Genomic DNA, 21,341 nt, shown 5'->3' with positions numbered 1-21,341 from the left:
CAAAAAGCGCGACGAGAGCACGTAGGCACCTACACTTTGACTCTGCATGGCCGCCATCTTGGAGGAGGAAAAACTTAACGCACAACTAAAAAGAAGCCCCAGGCTTCGACTCTCGATTCGGTGACCTTGGAAACGCAAAAAAGTAAAACACAACCAAAAAGCCAGTCACGTAGACCGCAACTTCTTTCCCGCTAATGGTCAGCTCCAGACCTCGGCAGTATCGGGGACGACTTTGAGCCACCTCCGCTTTCGCAATGCGAGGGGTTGTCTACATAACTGAAAAAAGCGTGCATACATTCTTGCTCTTCCCGAGACATACAAAGAAACGCGGACGCATCAGTTTTATACAAACAAAAGTAATTTACAGGCTGCCGCCACTTCTGTGACACAGCCCAAATAAATATTTCCGTTTCGAAGACATTCTCGCTGTTTTCCTGTTTCCGGGACAGCAGTCACCACCACTACGTGACAATATGGGGTTTGTTATTTAGCAGTTAGTTTTTGTATGTACGTATGTACGTACAGTCTTTGTCAAAAGTAACCAGGCTGCATGGTTTGCTTTTCATTCGTATTACAGAGCCCTCACAGCTTCCCTAAAGATCAAAAAGTTGTTTGAAGATGCGAACAGGGGTTCCTCTTACCATACAGACATTTCGAGCTTGAGCGCTGGCATAATAGCTTTAATACACGAGTGGGAAAAAAAACGTGCAGCCTGGTTAGTTTTGACTAAGACTGTATGTACTTATGTATGTATGCATGTGTATGTACGTGCGTACGTACGTATGTGTGTGTGCGTGTTCGTGCGCGTGTATACGTACGCACACGTATGCTCGTACGTATGTATGTATGTATGTATGTACGTATGTACGTACGTATGTACGTACGTATGTACGTACGTATGCATGTACGTATGCATGTACGTATGCATGTATGTATGTATGTATGTACGTACGTACGTGTGTATGTATGTATGTGTGTGTGTATTTTTCTGCCATTACTTCAACCTTTTGTTTGTTTTGCAACACACTATACAACTTGTCAGCTCTCCATCGCTCTGTCAACTTCACTGGGTGCAGGCTTTGTGAAGCCCTTCTTAGGCTTTTTGCTTGCCCACTCCAACTCAAAGCTGTCAGTAGATGCGAAATGCTGTTAATAAAAGTTTGAGTTACAGTGTGACCTTGTCGCCTTGAGAATTATTTTTTAAGGCAGGAAAGCAACTACAGCAAACACGTTTCCGAGCAAGACTGGAATGCAACATTGCACCTCAAAGAGAGTACCTATGAGCTCCAACAGCTTAAAGCATCAGTTGCCGGACAGTGCGCAGTTGTGAACAGTTGCGAACAGAGTGCTTAGTCGCCAGCACGCTGATTGAAATCTTTTACTATGTGAAGGAAGAAACGATGCGCATGCAGGCATGGCTGTCTGAAAACTTGTTTATTCGCTCGTTTATTTGTTTATACAAAAATATAAATCTTTATATATATGTATGAGTATAACAACACTTTCCTAGCTTCCGTGCCGAGCAATGTTTCTCTAAAGACACACCTACACAAGTAGGTAACCGAAAAACATGTATAAAGTATTTTAGCGACTATGTCTCTCTAGCCTGTTCATGAAACATGCATTCCTGACGTTAAAAAAAACTGAACTAAGAAGCATATTTTTGTTCACAGTCCTGTGTGAGCAACTGGGTACAGGTTCTAGCAAAAGTGGAAGAATCAAGAAAAGAATCGCAGAACTGCTTGGCAGCGCTCTGTGACGGTTTCTGGTTCGAGGTATGTGGAGTTAGAAAGTGAAGGCTACGAATATGGGGTGCAGTTTCTTTTTTAGAGCTGTGTCACCTACGAAAATGTTGGCCTGTGCAGTGAATACATCCCGCAGCCCTCTTGAGATCTGTTTGAAAGACGACACACAGCGCGAATATTTTTCACCTCATAGGCCGGCCACTGAATACTCGTTCAGAAACCATTGCACAATAAGCGTGCAAAAGTTGTACCATGCTAGCCACTCGTAATATTTATGTATGCTGATAACACGGCCAGAAAGCCGTGCCCAACAGAAATGACCGTATCTCGGTAACACTGCACGCATCTCGACAAGAGGCGCGATCCGCCAGATAGCGCTTCTGCAGCGGTTTCCTTTGGTTTCTGTGGTCTCTCCATGCCTCCTCACGCCTACATCTGCTGCTTACCTACAGCGCGCATAGTGCTTTCCAACGCGTTGAGCTTATAAATGATGTTCATACTCGTCCAGAGTTACTCCCGTACCACACAAGGAAAGAGCAAGCCTTCACTGCGCTGCAGTATTTGATTAATGCTAAAGCATTTCCAGGCTATGCCGGCGAGGTCATGTTCATAGAACGTGACCGCAGTGTGACGGGCTGTGTACGGGAGGCGTATGCATGGCCCAAAAGAACTGACTCCACCGACTAGCACCTGAGCCACTGTGTCTGGCTTCAAAATTATCTCCCTGCCCCGTCAGCGAAGGCGGTTGTGTCGAATGGGGCGGGTCAACAGAAAGACGTGCAAAGTAGCCAGAGGGCTAAAGAGGAGAGGCCGCGCGAGGAGCCCAGCGCTACCACACACATCCCTGCGGCCCGTTTTGCGGTGCGTCCCCAACTTCCCTCCCTTTGGCGCAGAGACGGTGACGTTTGTGTGTGCGCGCATGCGCGCCTGCAGACGGCCTTGTTGCGAGGTACGGGCTGTGGACTCGGTCAAGGCTAGGGGTTGGGTCTTTATTAAGGCAATTTAACCCAAAAGAAAAGACGGCTCCAGGCCCTTGGAAAACGCAGACTGGCTCCCCGAGCAGCTGCTCTCTTCCGGTGCTAGAGGAGGACTCTCTTTGTCCGTTGACGGCCGAGTTTTCGAATGCCGTGGTCACGTGACCAAGCCGCGGTTCTTGGAGGAAAGCGTGCTTGGGGGTTGAGTCCAGAACGCCCCGAGTTCCGATGCCAGAGGAGAGAGGGAAACCGTGACCCTCATAAACATGTCAAGTTCGAGAGGGGTGCGTCTTCGGCTGAACATGAGCCCCGCGTTCGCGACGTGGCCGGCACCCTGCGGCGCCAAGGGTAGGCCGGAAGGCTCGCGGCACAAACAGTTTCTAGGAATTCGCGGGCCCACAGGCCAGCAGTGTCTTGCAACGCAACAGCCTTACTAACGGCGGCCCCGACAGACCGCGTAACGGCTTGAGGTGGCGGGGGAGGCCGGCGGCTAGCTCTAGGAGGGCTCCCAGCAGAGGAGGCGAGGGAACCGTTGCCCTCCGACGGACACCTGATCCCCTTCGACACATCCCCAACGGGGCCGCCGGCCTTCGCGTCGTAACGGCCGCGGCTTCGTGGAAAAATCGGCGGGCGCCCTAGGTCGACTGCATGAGCAGCGACGGCGAAAAACCTTTGGGCGACGAGGACACCGAAGGAAAGGAAGAGAGTCCTCATAGAGACGCGTTGGAGACAGAAGAGACAAAGGCGGGAACGAGCAGAGTCGGCCGAGGTGAACGGAGGAAGATCGCGCTGGTCTGTAGTCGGCGAAGCCGGACCTCAGGGGTCCGTAGCAAACTGACCGCCAGCCGAGACACCCAAGAAGCCTGAGGCCTCAACCCGTCATAGTACCACTAGCCGAGACGCCTGGGAAGGAAGATCCGACAGTGTCAAGATGGAAGCCCCAGTTAGCAGTCGCCGGGCCAATTCGCCGAAACGTGGGACCGTCACCAGGCTGAGCGCCACCCTGCCAGAGCAGCCGAAAGCGAGGCACCTGTTGGCCGGACTGCACCGACGCCTAATACAAGACAGCGGTGAGCGGAACCCCAAATTTCACTTTCAGGCAGAAAGTGAATAAATAAGGTTCACTCGCAGGCGTTGCGTTTTGGCTCAATTCTCCTCGCTTCAGCAGAGCCCGTAGATAGCAACAAATATTGTGTTGCATTGCGACTGACCCCCGACAGGCGGGAACGTCACAGCAGCAGTTGTGACGTTCTCTAAAGAGGAAGCAAGAAGCGTATGGTTGCAATCGAAAGAGGATGATGGCAGGACAGGGCGGAAAAAAATTATGTCGATAGGACGATTAGTTATTTGCAGCCATAAATGTCAAAAGAACGCCGAAAAAGCGCGGACGGCGATATAGTGAGTGGACAGGAAAGTAGCCCTGGACGGCAAAAAAGCGGGAAAATAGGCAAATGAGTGAAAACAATGTTTGTAATGAATCGAAATGCATTTTATCAGTAATAATTAATCTAACAAAAAGTTTCATTGACATAGATTAATTATCAGCAAAACCGATTGGACGGTTGAATAGGCTCGACGGGGACATAGTAAGTGGAACTGAAAGCAAGGAATCCACGGCACCAAATTTGAAAAACCAAAATGGTTGATTGAGGACAAAGAAGGTATATCAGGGTAAACGAATCGATCCTTAATTAAAGCATAAGATGATTACGCAAATTCAATAGTTAAATAAACAAATATAAAGGGAATGGCAAACAGAGGCGACGAGTGCCGAGGAGGCGTCAATGCTTTCGCATTCTACCAATGCAGGTCGCCGCAGTGATCTCCGATTTTTTTTATCTCGGTCATGACGGCCACGCAAAACGCGCTCCTTATCTGCCTTTTTTGTTAGTGGCCATAGACCTGCGTCATCTTTGCTTGTCGTTCAAGATTAACCGTGGGGAAAGCGCACGCGTATGGCGTCTCAGATCCTTGAAGTTAAAAATGCCAGACTGTGCCCTGAGAAGAGGATTGCGGCGGATGCTCTCCCCACTGTCATGCGTCTGGGATTGACCACGCGTCCTGAACCTCTTGCGCAGCGGCATGAGAGCTGGCTTGGGGTATTTGCTCGCGGTGCGTCAAGTAGTGCTTCTCGCAGTCGTCTACGTGCGAAAACGTCTGGTGGCAGTGAGGACATCAAAGCGATGGACATCAAAGAGGTGACGCCTCAGGTGGGTACTTTGGGTGAAGCACCGTCCACATTCGGGGCATTTGTACGGCTTCTCACCCGTGTGGACACGCTGGTGTTCTTTGAGACCCGAACGACTCGAGAAGCGCTTGCTGCAAACGTCGCACTCGAAAGGACGCTCGCCCGTGTGGGTCCGCTCGTGTCTGTTGACATCAGAACTGTTTGAGAAGAGATTAAAACAGGAGGGCGCGCTAAGAATGACAATGCCGCCTCAGAGGACGAAGATTGAAATAACCATTGCGTCATAAAAAAAGAACATGCGGCCGTTAGCAGTCTACAGCATGCACTGCAATGAGTCAGCATAGAGAAGCTTCGATGAGCGATTAAAACTCAAATCTTTCTGTTTGCATTAGATCTGAGACAAATAAAGACTATCAAGCCAGACCAATTGTGTTCTTCAAGCATGTGTTGGTTGTTGGATACATCAGAACTAGGCCGCGAGCATAGGTCCATTTCCTGACGCAGGACTACATAGAAACGGGAAAGGGAAACATTTGTGCTCTTGTCGTAGAATCCGCCGATTAGCTTCTATGCGCAACGAAGCTGGTGGTCCCATTCTGTGTCGCAGCTGAACCTTAGGGCGCTGCTTCCGTAACGACCTGCACCATTTACATCAAGCCGAATCGAACAAAACCCGCTTCCGTGCTCCTACGTTTCTACCGTATAAACCCATGGCAAGCAATTCTGCGTTCTCAGGGAAGACGGCAGGCATGGCTGCTCCGCCGTGGAAGGTGACGACATGCGTCCTGTTCTAACTGCGTATTTGCCTGCTTGAATGATCGGAGTACAAAGGTTATTGCACGCCGGGGCGGCCGAATTTCGATGACGGCGAAATTCTAGAGGCCCGTGTGCTGTGCGATGTCAGTGCAGGTTAAAGAACCCCAGGTAGTCGAAATTTCCGAAGCCTTTCACTACGGAATCTCTCATAGCCTGAGTTTCTTCGGGGCGTTAAACCCTAATAAACCAAACCAACCAGCTTCCTATGTTTAGAGGAACGAAATGATTGAAAATGAGTCTTTTTAGGGTGTCTACATATCTACCGCCGTCAGCACGCTTAACAGAACGCTCGATTGGGCGTCCTCCGCTGATATTATAGCCCCTGAGCGCTGGGCGCCGAGTCCGAGACAATGCTGCACGGTTTGTTTGCGGCGGTTGCAGTCAGCTTGTGCCCTGCTTAGGCGCAGCGGCCGACGCCCAGCGCCGCTAAAGTTAGTCAGTGCAAGGCACGCGCTCGAGCGTTCGCGTTAAGCATCCTGACGGCGGTATCTGTGTGACCAATGGGTGCCAAACATTTCTCGATGTTCGCTTCGGTCTAACGCTACCACTGCTGTCGACCGCTACTAAAACAATTGCGAAGCATATAGCGTGGTCAAACGTCGGGCTTACCTGTAATTGCTGGAGTACTCGCATTTGCTGCACTGGTACCTTTTCCTCTGGGGATGTTTTTTCTGAAAGTGCTCTTCAAAAAGATGTTGCGTAGTGAACTGGTCGCCGCATGTGTTGCAGGAGAAGACCGTGGGTGAAGCGGGCGATCTGTTGCTATCGTCAGTGAGCGAATCGAGCACCGATTTAACGTCTTCCTGGCTGAGAACAGGTAAGGGCCTTTCCATCGCAGCCTGCGCTGTTAACCGTCAATCATCAAAGGCTCAGGATGTACAGGACAAGAGACGCATTCGTCCGGATCGTTCCTGTTGTTATACTGTCCGGTGTAGCTTGTATCAGGTTCTACCAAAACTGGAGACGTGTGCTAGAAAAAAAAGAACAGCACATATTCGAGGTGCTCTGCCATATCTGTATAGCCTTCTGTTTGTCACTGTCGTCTTTGCCACTGACTCAAAAATCGTTGTCCGCATGAACTGTTTGCGATTATGCTATCGTGTCTAGGCGCTCCGAGGTGCAATGTAAGAAAGTGATAGAAATTCTGCAAGCACAATGCTTGATCTTTTACCTGCACATATCAGTTAAATGATGACTGTGTGAGGTGATTTAGGCGAACAAGACGGCGGGCTCTTTTGATGTGCAAGATTACCGACATACGGGCCTAGAAATGCTCAGGAATATTTGCCCTGATTTTCCAAGCAAGTCGATAACTTTAGAAGCAGTCATTGCGGTAGTAAATCTCTGCGACGTGAACACTGAGGAGCAAGCAAGCAGAATTACAAGGAGATACTATGGAAATACTCCTATGGGACCTAAAAGATCCATTGGCTCTTCAACACCTGCACACTGCGCGCTATAGGCTTTCTGCCGCTTTATGAATGCATTACGTACCTATAATTTTATGATCGCCCCTTGAGGACATAGACCAAAGAAAGAAATTAGCCACTGATCCTATATTGAGAAGCTAATGTCTGTAAAAAACGACTTATTTTCGAGATCAGTTGAATAACCACAAACAACATCACTTTAAATTTCTGTTTATTCCCCTTCTTTCGATCTTGCTAACAAGGTCGTAAGAATATTTGATCTCGATATGCAAGGAATAGTTTTGGTTTTTATCTGCAAACTCTACGCAAACATCGCCAAGGAATGAATTTAGTCCCTCAGCCTGAGTCGCTTTGGGACGTTAAACCCCGCAAACGAACAAATTTTAATAATGAATTGAGCTTTGCACGTGGCTAGGTTACCGCACAGACTGATGGCTGACAAAAGGCTGACGGAAAGCCCGAAAACTTTACTGGGCTAACCTGCGGCCGCAAACTGCAGAAACAATTGGGCGGCGGCGATAGCAGCCAGCGTGAACGGCGGACGCCGACGATAAGAATCCCGGTTGCTCTCGACAGCGTTCAGTCTAATGACAGTAGCGAACTATCGAGATCAAAGATCGGCGGTTATCTCGAATGAAAAAATGGTAAGGGCACAATATTTGATAAGGGCACAATATTTGCCGGCATATCCTGTTGGAATACTTTGCCATGTGAAATTAAAGCGTCGTTTACTGTTCACTCATTTCATCACCGCATTAAAGAGTACTTAATTAATTTCCTGTGTGGTCCACATGCCTAAACAGTAGTAATCCTTGTTTAAAGTCTCATTTTATTTGCATTATGTTTCGAAGTTGTTGCTGTATATACTTTTTGTTCCGTTTTTCACACATAACATTGTAAATTTTTTTTTGTAGATTGTTTATTTATGCTAATTGATACACTGCCTTCCATTCTTTGCAATTTTACCCCACTTGATTTGTTCTAGGAGGTCCCCCGACAGTCGTGTACTATGGGACCTCCTTCTGTACTGATTTTATTGTATTTGTATTACTATGTGCGTTTTAAATAAACTAAACTTTTAAATAAACTTCTCGCGATAAAGAGAGAACTTAAGCTAAGAAACAAAACATCCAGCGTGTGCCCACAGTATGTGGCCATGGATGTTTCAGAGCGATAGCTGTACTTGATGCAAAATCTATCTCTGGGATGTGCGTATGTTTGACCTGAGTGTGACCTTGCAAAGCCGCTTAGCAACAGCCTTTGGCCCGGACGACCGCCGAAATTTGACCTCGGCCGATTTGTACCAAAAGTGATGTCCAACCATATTTGACCGTGCCCTACACGATGGTCACCTCCAGATCTGGGCCTGGTCATTTCGAAAAATTTACGCCGGGTCATCCAAAAACTTATCATGGCCAATGTGGAAAATTGATGTCCAATCATAAATGACTGTTTCGCTCAATTTTGGTGAGCTCCAAATTTGGCCCGGACTATTGCCAAAATTTGACTTCGAGATTTGGGAACGGTTTCGGACTGTAATAACCAAGTTAAAACTCGGTAGTATGTGGTAGTCTACCAAACATGCACCATGGTGGCTTGTCCTTCCATTCCTGACCTTTGACGTTGACTTTTCACCTTAAATGAGTTTCATCGAGGTGGTTCTACTCTAAAGTCATCTGACGCGACGTCAACGTATGGCGCATTGAAAAACTATCCATGCTGGCCCGATTGGCCACGGAAGGAGTCGGAACTGTCCAGCCATGCCAGTGCTATTGCTCGACTTTTCAGTATAACCGCGCTTAAACCATGCCTAACATTCTTTTCCTATAGCATTCACTCCGCGGTGTGCTAATGCACTTGCGGTGTATAGATTTTTCTTTGAAAAAAAAAGACATTTAGGCGGCCACATTAATAGGTGGAAAGTTCGACATTGCATGCCCTTTCCTCTACCTTGGTAGTCCGATGTGCAGCACTCTTGCGCAAATATTTCGGACAAATAGTGTTTGGTACTGTTATGGAAATATTGAAGGTTATGGTCCATTTTTCCGTTTCGTAGCAAAATCTCTCATAAAGTTTTTCTGTCGCTCGCATCGAGTGGTTAAAACTGTCATAAAAACCTGTCAGATACTGAGTTTGTTTTACTATTTCAAACTGATGACATTGTTTACGGAATAGTTCCGTAAAGTCATTCGCATTTTGTCCGCTTGATGTGCTCTCATCAACTTGTTTTTCGGAGCACTTAAAAATTTTAAGTGCTGTTTTAAGTTAGTCTTTTTTTCGGGTACTTCAACTGCTGGTCTTGCAAATCGAGCTAATAAAACCTTGAAAGCAATAAATACTGGGACAGTTGATAATCACTTAAGAATTAACGTTAGTAAAACCGCAGCAGTCATGTTTCATCCACGTCACAAACACTTTCAACTACCTCTAATTGAATTAAACGATACCAGAATAGAGTTTGTGCAGTCTGTGAAAACTCTGGGCGTTTACTTTGCAGCAGATATGTCATGGAATGACCATATTAATTACGTAGTTCAGAAACTTTCCAGAACAGTTGGTATCATGCGCCGCAATTGCTTTAACTTTCCTACGTCAGTCAACATGTTACTTTACCACTCACTGTTCTCGTCTATAGCTAACTACGGATGTATGGTGTTGGCAACAACAACAGCTGAAAAAAAACTGCAAGGAACTTTAGCGGCTAAAGTGGTGAAAGGCGAAAGCTTGAGTGCTGCATTCTGCTACGCGATTGTTCACTGTACATTTTGTTGGAGCATTAATTAACTGCCACTTAATGACGCTTAAGCTTCGCCTTTAGGAGTGGAACGCGACAGCGTGTTGTAGCGCTGCCACGGAGTCCAAGGAACGCCACCACCCGTTCGGCGCGATGCGTTGCCCTTTGAACGCAACGCTTTTTGAGGAAAGGAAATGGGGCTGTAAAAAACTGTCATCTCGGTGGACACCTCAGCCGCACCGTACAGGAAGGGAGGAAGTGCGAGTGAAAGAAGAAAGAGGGGCCGTAATGAAGAAAATGAAAATTGTATTTGAGGAAAGAAAATTACGCAGTAGCTGTCTCACATATATCAGTAGACACTAGTCGGAAATTGTATTTGAGGAAAGGAAGTTGAGCAGTAACTGCCTCACATATTTCTGTGGACACCCGTCAAAATTCGCGCGCTGTGACGTCACGACAATTTGGACCAATCTGAAACGCGGACAAATACGCCTTGCTCGTCGGTAAATTGGTTTTTGAGGAAAGGAAATGTATCTGTCTCTCATATCTCGGTGGACACCTAAACCGCGCCGTAACGGGAAGGGAGGAAGATGGGAGTGAATGAAGACACCATATTCACTAGACGCACCCTTGTTCATTCCGAACCATCGAGCTGGCATGGCGGTGTGGTAGTGTGCTCGACTCGCACTCCGGAGACCGGGGTTCGATTCCCAAGTTCGACCAATTTCCTACTCGGTTTTCTTTATTTATCTGGTCTGACTAGAAAGGCTAATTAGACTATTTGGTTATGTAAGCAATTAACTAAACTCAGTCAAACTTACTTGGAGCATCACTATACGATACAATTCGCCCCGTTTGAAATTCGCGCACTTTGACGTCACGACCGTTTCGACCAACTGAAAAGCGTGACATTTCTGTCGACAGCTCCTGCTTACAACGATGAGGCATTAAAGGCTTCCGCCTTAATATTAACAAACTCGCAGTGTTACAAATACGTATTTTACGCATTGCATGTAAAGTGCCGCATTTCTTCCACACTGCGAGCGTTTTCCATCGACACAACGTCATACCAATGAAGTCCTTGTATAACTATAGGCTGTGCTATAAATATAAACTCGCCATAATGAAAAATGATGACTCCTTACTTACACTAGCGGGGCTAGAGCGAAGCAGAACTGTGCATGATACCCGCGCAGCAGAGCCTTGCAATGTTAAGAAATGCCGCACAAACTATAGCAAACAAATGTTGCAGCATACCTTACTGACACTTCTGAACCAGTTGTAGTGCCACAAGAATCATGATGTATCCAATATTTCTCTGAAAGAATGGCCCCAAATGTTCATGTTTTTTTTCTTCGTATTACCACTTTGAGTGCACCTGTCAATTTTGCTGTCATTTATTTTCTCCTCCCTGTGTTTGCCTTTATAGGCTCTTTGATCTAATGTAGTTCTTTTTTCTTTTAAAAGCACAATGTAGTGCGCATTGAACGTACATGTCTCATTCTCTGTACCGAACATACTTTACTTACATTTTGTTTGACGTCCTATTCCGCCGCCGGCAATGCTGCACTGTAACAGGAAGCCAGGACCTCTCAAGCTGACTATACAGCTTTTTCCCTGGCTGTCCCCGCAACACCCAGTTGCGGAAATAAACCTTCAACCTTCAGTATTAACATAAAGAATAATAACATAAATAACATAAAACAATTATCTTCAATTTCAAGAGAAAAAATTTTTTTCCTGCTGTGATCGACAAAAAAAAATGATTAATAGATATTAGCATTCCCCTATCCCTGCCTGGGTCCGAAAAACTAGAGATTTGTGTGAGGGCACTGAAATATTTAATTTAAGAACATTTCTCTAAAGTGATCCAGCTTTAATTGTCACAGTTGTCATTCACTAGCTATGTCCATTTTTCTAACGTGGTAGCACGTATGGAAATTGATATCAAGTAGTGTTTTTCTATAAAAAGGACAATAATTTTGTGTGATGGAGGTGTAATTTTGATATATAGTAGCTTTATGGGAAAGCACGGGTGCTACAAAGGTTATTGCAGCATATTTCCTGATCGTAAAGTCTGGTTGTGCCGGTTTTCTATTTGACTGACAGCACTCAAAACAACCCAACAAGAAGGAAAAGGGAGTGCTGCGATTTTCAATAAATATTTAAAAATGGCCTAAAATGGGAAACGGAGTTTTAATTGAAAATTTACTGTCGTAACGTGCAATATTCTGCAATAATCAAGGTTTGTAAGCAATGCATTTGTATCAACCCTTGTGTATTTTGTCACTGTTCTCATGTCCAACTTTCTCAGGCAGAAATTTTGAACATCGGGAAATTGTAAGACGCTGCTACGGAAATATTGAACGTAACGGTCCATTCTTCGGATATCTAACAAAATCTTTCTTTTAAAGTGTTTCCATCGATCGCATCGAACAGTTAAGACTGCCATAGAAAACACATGGGGAGAGCTTTCTATCATAGCAAGAACATTCAGAGAAAAAAAATGCAAGGCTGTCGTCGGGTGATCTGCGGATATATTGACTGTTGTATTGAAATCTTGCATTCTATTAAAGAAATTGCGTTCATAAACGGTTTTCCGCTCAGTGTACTGTTGATGCTGTGTGTTGCCCTGTTTGATGTGGCTCGGAAACAGATCGATTGTAGGCTCTTGTGATCGACTTCAGCAGGGCATGTTTACACTTTATATGCGTCAACGAGAGATTGCCATAGTGTCTTCTCTTAGCTATGGTTCCTTTGTTTGGAGGAGCTGACTTCATATTTGTTTTCATGAATAAATGTTTATAGGAAGACATGCTACTTTGTGTTTCTGTATTTCAGGCTGCTGAAAGCAAGAATTAAGTTCCTAAAACATAGCCAAGACACCAGCTCATGAAAAAGGCAAAGCTAATTGTAGAAAGTTTTGTCTGTAGCTGATTGCTAGTTGCTTGGTGTGTCAACCGACTCTATAGATATTTCCTGTTTATGTGCCAAAGTACTGGTGCAAATAAATATCGCAACTCTGGATTCTTGGAGACATGCATAAAGCTGTGAATGAAGTTAAGTGGGCTTGTTGCTGTTTTGTTTTAGCTGTAAAATGGAGCCTGTTGCTGGATGCAGCTGTTCTCGGCCCAAGCATGTGCTCCCATGTAAATGCTGACTACATTCACAAGGCGGTAGGCATATGGCACTGGGGCCATCCCAAAGGCCAACTGGGCTTAACTAAATACTATATACAAATTGAGTAACTGTCTTGAGTCGCCGTGAAGTTAATTGCACATCAGCGTATACCTTTAAAATGCAAACTTTTTTTGTTGTGATAAAAGTTTGGTGAATGAAAAGCTGATTCAAGATTAGTGCAAGGTCTATGACAAATTGGTAACGTTAGTTTAAATGACAGTAGGTGAGGCACAGAATTTAACGAAATAGTTATGATGGCCTGAATAAATATTGGCGAATTAAATGACAAAGTTTTAATTTCTGATTTTTAAGAAACCAGTGGGAGCCATGAAAATGAAAAATAAATTTTATTTGTTCCTGTCGTTCATAGATGGCGATCAAGAAAAGGCACAGTAAATTTTGTTCCTATCGTTCATAGATGGTGATCAAGAAAACGAATAAATTTTATTTGTTCCTGTCGTTCATAGATGGGTCCAAGAGAAGCCAAAATTAATTTCATTCCTATCGTTCATATATGGCCTCCAAGAAAAGGCAAAATAAATTTTATTTGTTCCTATCGTTCATAGATAGCATCCGAGAAAAGGCAGAATAAATGTTATTTGTTCCTATCGTTCATAGATGACATCTAGAAAAGGCAGTATAAATTTTTTTGTTCCTATCATTCATAGATGGCGTCCAAAAAAAGGCAAAATAAATTTTATTTGTTCATGTCGTTCATAGATGTCATACAAGAAAAGGCAGAATAAATGTTATTTGTTCCTATCGTTCATAGATGGCATCCTAGAAAAGGCAAAATAAATTTTATTTGTTCCTATTGTTAATAGATGGCGTTCAAGAAAAGGCAGTGCAAATTTTATTTGTTCCTATCGTTCATAGATGTCGTCCAAGAAAGGCAAAATAAATTTTATTTGTTCCTATCCTTCATAGATGGCGTCTGTGAATAATAAGAAGCAAAGTGGAAGAGTTTAGGCTTAGGCTTAGGCTTAGAAAAACTTTATTATATCAGATAATCAGGACGGCGGCCTCGCCATCCCGTCCTTGTCAGACTGCCGAGATCCCTTGGGACCGAGCGGCTTCGAAGCGAGAGTTTGGCCTTTCTGTGATATCGCCAGCGCACCTCGTACTTCGAGTCACGTGCACCATGCGGGAAACCAATGAACAGCCTCGGAACTCGGGGAACAGAGAACGAACGGCGCAGCTGACACGTGACAGTGGCTAGCATATTTACGTTCCTCAGAAGCGGCCGTCGTTGACCTGGAGCTGAGTTTTCTTTAAGCGTTACTTTTCAAGTTGCTCTGCGCGGCTGGTGGTGAGCAGCCTCAATTTCTTGCTTGCCATTCTTATGTCTGTGAATTTAACATGAACTGAATAGGAGAGTGAAATAACTAGAAGAATAAGGATGGGGTGAAGTGCATTTGGCAGGTTCTCTCAAATCATGAATGGGAATTGACCAATATCCCTCAAGAGAAAAGCATACAACAACTGTATCTTAATGGTACTCACCTATGGGGCAGAAACGTCAATCAGTTATGTGGGGCAAGCAGTCATTTACTACCAGGTGGTACAATTTCTTTCATGAATGACATTTCATATATCTACTGACAGAATGTGGAAGACCAAGCACGCAGTTACGCACTATCAGATTGACAGTGCTGTCGACAAAGTCCTTAACAGCAATCACACCCAGCAGTTCATCCCCTTGTCTGGTTTGAAATATGTGTGACAAAAATATCTTTGCTACCAGTAACCAGAGTATGTGATGACTAGTGTCACTAATTATGGGCTCTGAGAAAAACCTCCGCAAATGCTTCCCAAATGCCGTATATATGTTCAATGCAGTGAACCAAATGATGGGTTCTTCTGGCTTTGAGTACGTTATCATCTTGGAAGATGTTCCGCTCTTGTCACACTTGCGTCTTTGCGTTAAGCAGCTCTGCCTGACATCATGGCCACCACTTAGCCTGTGTATGCTGGTGTTGTTGCTGTAACTGCTGTTCCGCAGTGAAATGTATGTAAGAAGTGCTGCTTTTAGCCTGCAGTCATTAGCCGATTTCAGTTTACCTTTAGTCACCGCAAGCAATCCCACGGGCTCTACGGTCACCAGCAGAAAAGCACAATTAATTTTTCTCGTGACAAGTCACTGCCAACCCTCACTAAAACATATATATTTTTCCAGCTTCTCACATTATAGTGAGCAAATTACTCCCCCTTTATAACTCTTGAACGCCGATTGCTGAGGTGTAGCTTGCAGCCAGATGAGAAAGACTAGACCGGCCCAATATGACTTGTACTTACCAACATGATGCAATAAAATAAGAGAAGAATGTTACACATGAGAAAGCACGCAGCATCTCGCTGTCCCTTTGCTCCTGGCGTGCGCTAGTGCCACGAAGTCTGCTGCTGCACCCAGCACGAAACGCATTTCAAAAGTTTGGCCTCAAGGTGAACTTGCCACCCATTTCCAAACCAGTTGCGCACAAGACAGGTTTAATAAAAAGCGTCCCTCTAATGCAGCGTCTCAGTAAACAACCGCTAGAGTAGAAAAAATAGTTTACATGTCTATGTGGGTATGGGCAATAAATTAACATAAAGGGCGAATCAGCGAAGCTTGCTATCAGAGACTGCGGCTCAGTCCACTTCTTCACCGTGGGTCCCGAATGGTGTGCAGCTGCCTACGCGTGCTTGGGTCCCTGCTGCTGCTGGTAAAGCTTGCTCATGACAGGCATGCATGCCTGCTGCAGCTCCTTGAGCGGGTGGTCGTACTCCTCCTTCTCGGCAAGGCTGTTGGCGTCGATCCAGGGACGGTCTCCCGGCACTTGGACAGCACGGACTCCCTGTCGGAGGAAGTAAGCCTGTCCCCAGCCTCTTCGGCGACCTGCTTGACCCCGTAGACGTAAGATTCGAGGGAGTTACGAGCGGGCACCCTCTCGCGATGTGCGTCGTCCTCCTGCATGAACCTCTCGGCCTCGGCGAGCATGCGCTCGATGTCCTCCTTGGAGAGGCGGCCCTTGTTGTTGGTGACGCGGATGCTCTCCTGCTTGCCCGTAGTCTTGTCCCTGGCCGACACCTGCAGGATGCCGTTGGCGTCCAGGCCGAAGGTCACCTCGATCTGGGGCATGCCGCGGGGCTCCGGTGGGATGCCGTTGAGGTTGAACGTGCCCAGCAGGTGGTTGTACTTGGTCAGGGCGCGCTCTCCTTCGTACACCTGGATGGTCACCGTGGGCTGGTTGTCGGCGTACGTGGTGAACGTCTGCGATGTCTTGCAAGGGATGCGCGAGTTGCGCTCCAAGATGCGCGTCATCACTCCGCTTGCACTCTCGATGCCCAGCGACAGCGGCGCCACGTCCACCAGCAGCACGTCGCGGCTCCGTAGGCCACGGCCTCGTCAGGGTTGATGCCCATGGACAGCTCCTTGCCGTTGAAAAAGTCTCGCAGCAGCTTCTGCACCTTGGGAATGCGCGTTGAGCCGCCCACGAGCACCACGTCGTGGATCTGGGACTTGTCCATCTTGGCATCACGCAGGGCGCGCTCCACGGGCTCGAGGGTGTTGCGGAACAGGTACATGCAGAACTCCTCAAAGCGGGCGCGGGTAATCTTGCTGTAAAAGTCGATGCCTTCGAATAGGGCATCGATCTCGATGCTCGCCTCGGCCCAGCTGGACAGGGTTCGCTTGGCACGCTCGCAGGCCGTACGCAGTCTCCTCACTGCCCTCGGGTTCACCCGCAGGTCCTTGCGCTGCTTGCGCTTAAGCTCCTCCACGAAGTGCTCTACCATTCAGTTGTCGAAGTCCTCGCCTCCCAAGTGGGTGTCTGCCGCCGTTGAGCGCACTTCGAACATGGAGCCTTCGTCGATGGTCAGCACGGAGGCTTCGAAGGTGCCGCCTCCAGGTCGAAGATGAGGACGTTCTTCTCGCCGCGCAGGTTCTTGTCCAGCCCGTAGGCCAGAGCGGCGGCAGTCGGTTCGTTGAGGATGCGCAACACTTTGAGGCCGGCGATGGCTCCGGCGTCCTTGGTAGCCTGGCTCTGTGAGTCGTTGAAGTAGGCTGGCACCGTGATGACGGCGTCGCTGACTTTCTTCCCCAGGTAAGCCTCTGCCGTCTCCATCTTGCTCAGAATTATGGCGCTGATCTCTTCCGGGTTGAAACGTTTCCGCTCGCCCTTGAACTCGACGCTGATCTAGGGTTTGCCTCCGTCATTCTCCACCTTGAAGGGCCAGTGCCGGAGGTCGTCCTGGATCTTAGGGTCGTAGTAACGGCGTCCGATCAGCCTTTTGGCATCGAACACCGTGTTCTCCGGGTTCATGGCCGCCTGTGCCTTCGCTGCATCGCCAATCAGCCGCTCCGTGTCCTTGAAGGCTACGTAGCTTGGCGTCATCCGGTTGCCCTGGTCGTTGGCGATGATCTCGACGCGGCCGTGCTGGAAGACACCTATGCACGAGTACGTGGTGCCCAGGTTGATGCCGATTGCCGTTAAGTCTGCCATTGTTGGGGTAAGCATGGTGAATGTGTTGTTGTGAAAGGTGCGTTCCGTTCAGAACACTCGATCGCTTGATGCAGTCAGTGAAATCTGGCAAACGGCTACGCGGGGCGGCGTTTATACCATTCGCGCGCTTTTCTAGAAATGCCAAGAAATTTCGCGAGCGGCACCAACCAATCGAAGGAAAGCGGTTCAATTACGTCACGCAAGCTGTTCTGCTATGGTGGCTAGAGGGGTAGTTCTGCGATTCGTCTGCGGGTACTGCGGGGTTAAGAAAGCTACAGAAAGGTCTCGCGTCGTCTGCTTTCGGCTTACGAAGAGCAAAAAAAAAATGAACTTCGATGCGGTGATGCTAGGCTCCGTCCGCTTTCTGCTCAGCTATATTGTGCTCTTATTGCACTGTCTAAGTGAAGAAAGTACGCGGACACTAAAGTCTGTGTGCACTAAATAGCCCTCTAAATATTCTTGGAATCCCTGATTTCTTGGATTTCAAGGCCTTCGCAGCCATTCGTAGCCATATCCGGCCAAGAGCACGCTTGATCATTCGAGAACTTGCGGGCTCAAAACAAGCGACCCCGAGGAAGATGGCTGCGCCCACTCGAGCCATGAAGTTTCGATTGTAGTTATTGTTGTGCACTCGTCGGTTTGTCGAACAGAGATTTGGACTGCTGTTTATTGTAAGGCTCCTGAAGTCATATTTTATTTCAAAGGTATGATCGTAATGAGCACGTTTAAGTAGCCATTGCTCGATTCCCATTCGTTCCTGCTTCTCGCCTGGCGACGCGATGAGCCAAGCTCAGCAGATGGTATTTTACCTTCCCTTGCTCCCTATCGAGCTAAAGCCCTAACCCAGGGGACTTCGTGCAATGTTTTTGACCAGCTCGCCTCTCTCTATCTCCGGCTCCCTCTTGCGACTTCTTACTCCGCTTACTCGGGTGGACCTAACCCCGATGAGGACCACCCGTTCACATTCCGGGAGCTCGAAGCGGCTGTTGCTGCTAATTGTGGCTGCTCGGCTCCCGGTGAGGGCGCCATTACATGCACTCCACTTCGTAACCTTACTGACCGCGCCGAAGAATTCCTCCGTCAGATGCTCTATGAGGCCTGGGACAGATGCTTCGTGCCGAGCTTCTGGGCCTCCTCCCTCATTTCTATGATCCCAAAGCCGGACAGACCTCCCTCTCTCTCTAACCTCCGCCCAATCTCTCGGACATCGTGCGTTGCTAAGAACCTTGAGCGAATGGTATTCACTGGCATCTCTAATTTTCTTCAGGCGAGGGAGTACTTCCGCGGTTCTCTTATATGCCTCCGATGCCGCGTCTGTGCATTGGACGCGTTTCTGACTCTCCAATACCTTTCTCTCACCTACCCCTCCGAAATTCACGCATTTGTAACCGTCGATGATCTGCAAGGCCTTCGACGGTGTGTGCCGCGGCCACATCCTGTCTCAACTCGCCTCCGTGGGCTCTGGCTTCCACATGTAGTCTTTTGCCCGCAGATTGCCATCTGTCCAACCCCACCACCTCACCTGTGGCACTCCTCAACCTGATGTTCTCTCCCCTACCCTTTTCAATCTCGCTATGAGTCCTGTCGCCTCCCAGTTACCCGAAATTCCCGACCTGCACGGCATATTTTACGCCAGTGACATCGCTCTCTGATGTTCGTCCGGCTCTCCCTGTCACGTACAGAACACCCTGCAACGTGGAATAGACCTCACCGACTCCTTTCTCACCACCGCTGGCCTCTGCTGCTCCGTTGAAATCCAAGCTGCTCCCTCTCAACCACTCCTCATACCAGCGCTCGCATCAGTCTCTCTCCACCTTTCTGGCTCTCCCATTCCTGTCGTCACGCAGTGCAAAGTACTTGGCTTCTCTTTGCATGCGGCCAAGAACGTGCAAGCCCTCCTCCACGCTTTGACCACCTGCCACTCAGTAACTCTGCGGTGCGTGGAGGCTCATGCATGCTGGGTTGCCCACGTGCTTGCCCTGTACAAGGTGTTGTACTTTGTACCCTACATTTCCTTTACTCAGAGTCAAGCTAACGCTCTTGAGACTGCCCTTGTGGGCGTCTGCGATCAGCTCTCAACCTCCCTGTCACCACCTCCACTGCTGAGCTCTTGACACAGGCCTCCTCCGTCCTCTCCATTCACTTCTCACTCTGCATCAGGACTCACGGCTTGCCCTGGTTTCTCTTACACGTCAGTCAGTGGTTATTGGCTCAGACCAATAACTACTCTGGCTATTGGCCTGAGCCAATGACCACTCTCCTGTTCCCATTTCCATCCTTACCTCTCCTCTCTCCACCCCGGCTCACAGTCTTCGTATTCTCTCCTTCCCAGCCAACTTGTCCCACCGTCCTGCACGCCAGCCGTCGTCATGCGGCACCATTTCCCTCTCTTTGATACCCAAGGTGTGGCCTATACAGATGCCTCTTTCGTGCTCCTTGAGGTTGCTGTGGCCACGCCCTGTACCATCCTCATCTTCTTCCAACTGAAACCAACACCAGCGGGCCATACCTGTGCCCTCCGGACGCATTGTCCCTCGATGTCCTCTCCATTGAGCACAGTTAAGGTAATAAACTGAACTGAACTGATCCCCGCAAGGGGGCGTCTGCAGCATGCTGACGTTGGTGAGTGGCCACACCACGGGGTTTCCCGAGCATCCGCAGGGACATCCCCTCAGGGGGATGATGGTGAGCAGAGCGCCACCACGGACCCGAGCATCCGCGCTTAGCCGTGTGTGGCATCACCGTGTCCTGGGAAAAGGGGATCCTGGCGGTTGAGCCAATGCCGAGCGTTTGGACCTTTAAGGCTCCTCGGCGGAGGCAGCACACCAGTTTGGCCCCAGCTTCCTGTAGACGGCACCTCCGCCTGATCCCACCGGGGGAAATCGGCAGTCGCCTTTTCCTGTTCTCCCCTCCATATTTCACTTTCCTGTCTCCTTTCTTACAACTCTCCTGTCTCGTCCTCTCTTGTTTTTTTTTTCACTTTTTCTGGCGGCTAGGCTTAACCTTGTGTGGCCAACTACCCTTAGTTGCGTCATATTTGGTTATAGTTGAGGTGTACAGCTGGCGTGGGCTGGACTTGCCCGCAAGTTTCTGTCCCGTCCCCTTGTTGGGCTCCATGGTGGGTGGATGGCACCGTGACCGAAAAATAAATTTTTTTTTTGGCTCCCTCTCTTTAGAAACCTGATCGCTCTCTCAAGAGAGGGCGGAACGATGCAGATCATTTTTTCGAAAAAAGAAAAGTTAGTTTTCCTAAATATCATTTCATCTATAGTGAAGTACATGATGAGCAAACAAGAATCCTGTCTCCCTTCCTAGTATCAAGGTGTTTGACAGAAGCCTTGGGCATTGGCTACAAGGTATCAAAAATGGCTAGCGGTGACTTACTGCTCGAACTGCGTAACAACTTCCAGCACTCAAAACTCGTAAACATTGTGTCTGTTGGGGATATTCCTGTCTCTGTGACTTCAGACCGGTCTCTGAACACCGTCCGGGGCGTAATATCCGAAAATGATTTTATTGACATCACTGAAAAAGAGATGCTCGAAGGTACGAGTGACCAAGACGTCATAGACGTTCGCCGAATCAAGATCCGGAAAGATAATAAGGAAATAGACACAAAACACATGATCCTCACGTTCAACACCAGCACACTCCCATTTTATTGTAAAACTCTCAAGAAATGAAATCAAATAAAAAAAATTCGAGAGGAAGCCCGCACCCAACCAAAGGTTATCGCAGGCGAACCAATTAAAAAATTAATTAAATTAAAAAGGGGCCAACGCCCAATAGAAAA

At 47.7% G+C, this 21,341-nt stretch overlaps 1 pseudogene; it reads right to left on the bottom strand.

The window, feature by feature from the left end:
- Nucleotides 1–15,739: 15,739 nt before the first annotated feature.
- On the bottom strand, nucleotides 15,740–17,548 carry LOC149328603 (heat shock protein 68-like; annotated as a pseudogene).
- Nucleotides 17,549–21,341: the final 3,793 nt, after the last annotated feature.

Source organism: Amblyomma mixtum, chromosome 9 (genome assembly GCF_055824585.1).
Source record: "Amblyomma mixtum isolate Tamu chromosome 9, ASM5582458v1, whole genome shotgun sequence".
In the NCBI taxonomy this organism is placed as follows: Eukaryota; Metazoa; Arthropoda; class Arachnida; order Ixodida; family Ixodidae; genus Amblyomma; species Amblyomma mixtum.
The sequence above is the reverse complement of the archived record's forward strand: the minus strand, read 5'-3'. Positions and strand labels throughout refer to the sequence as shown.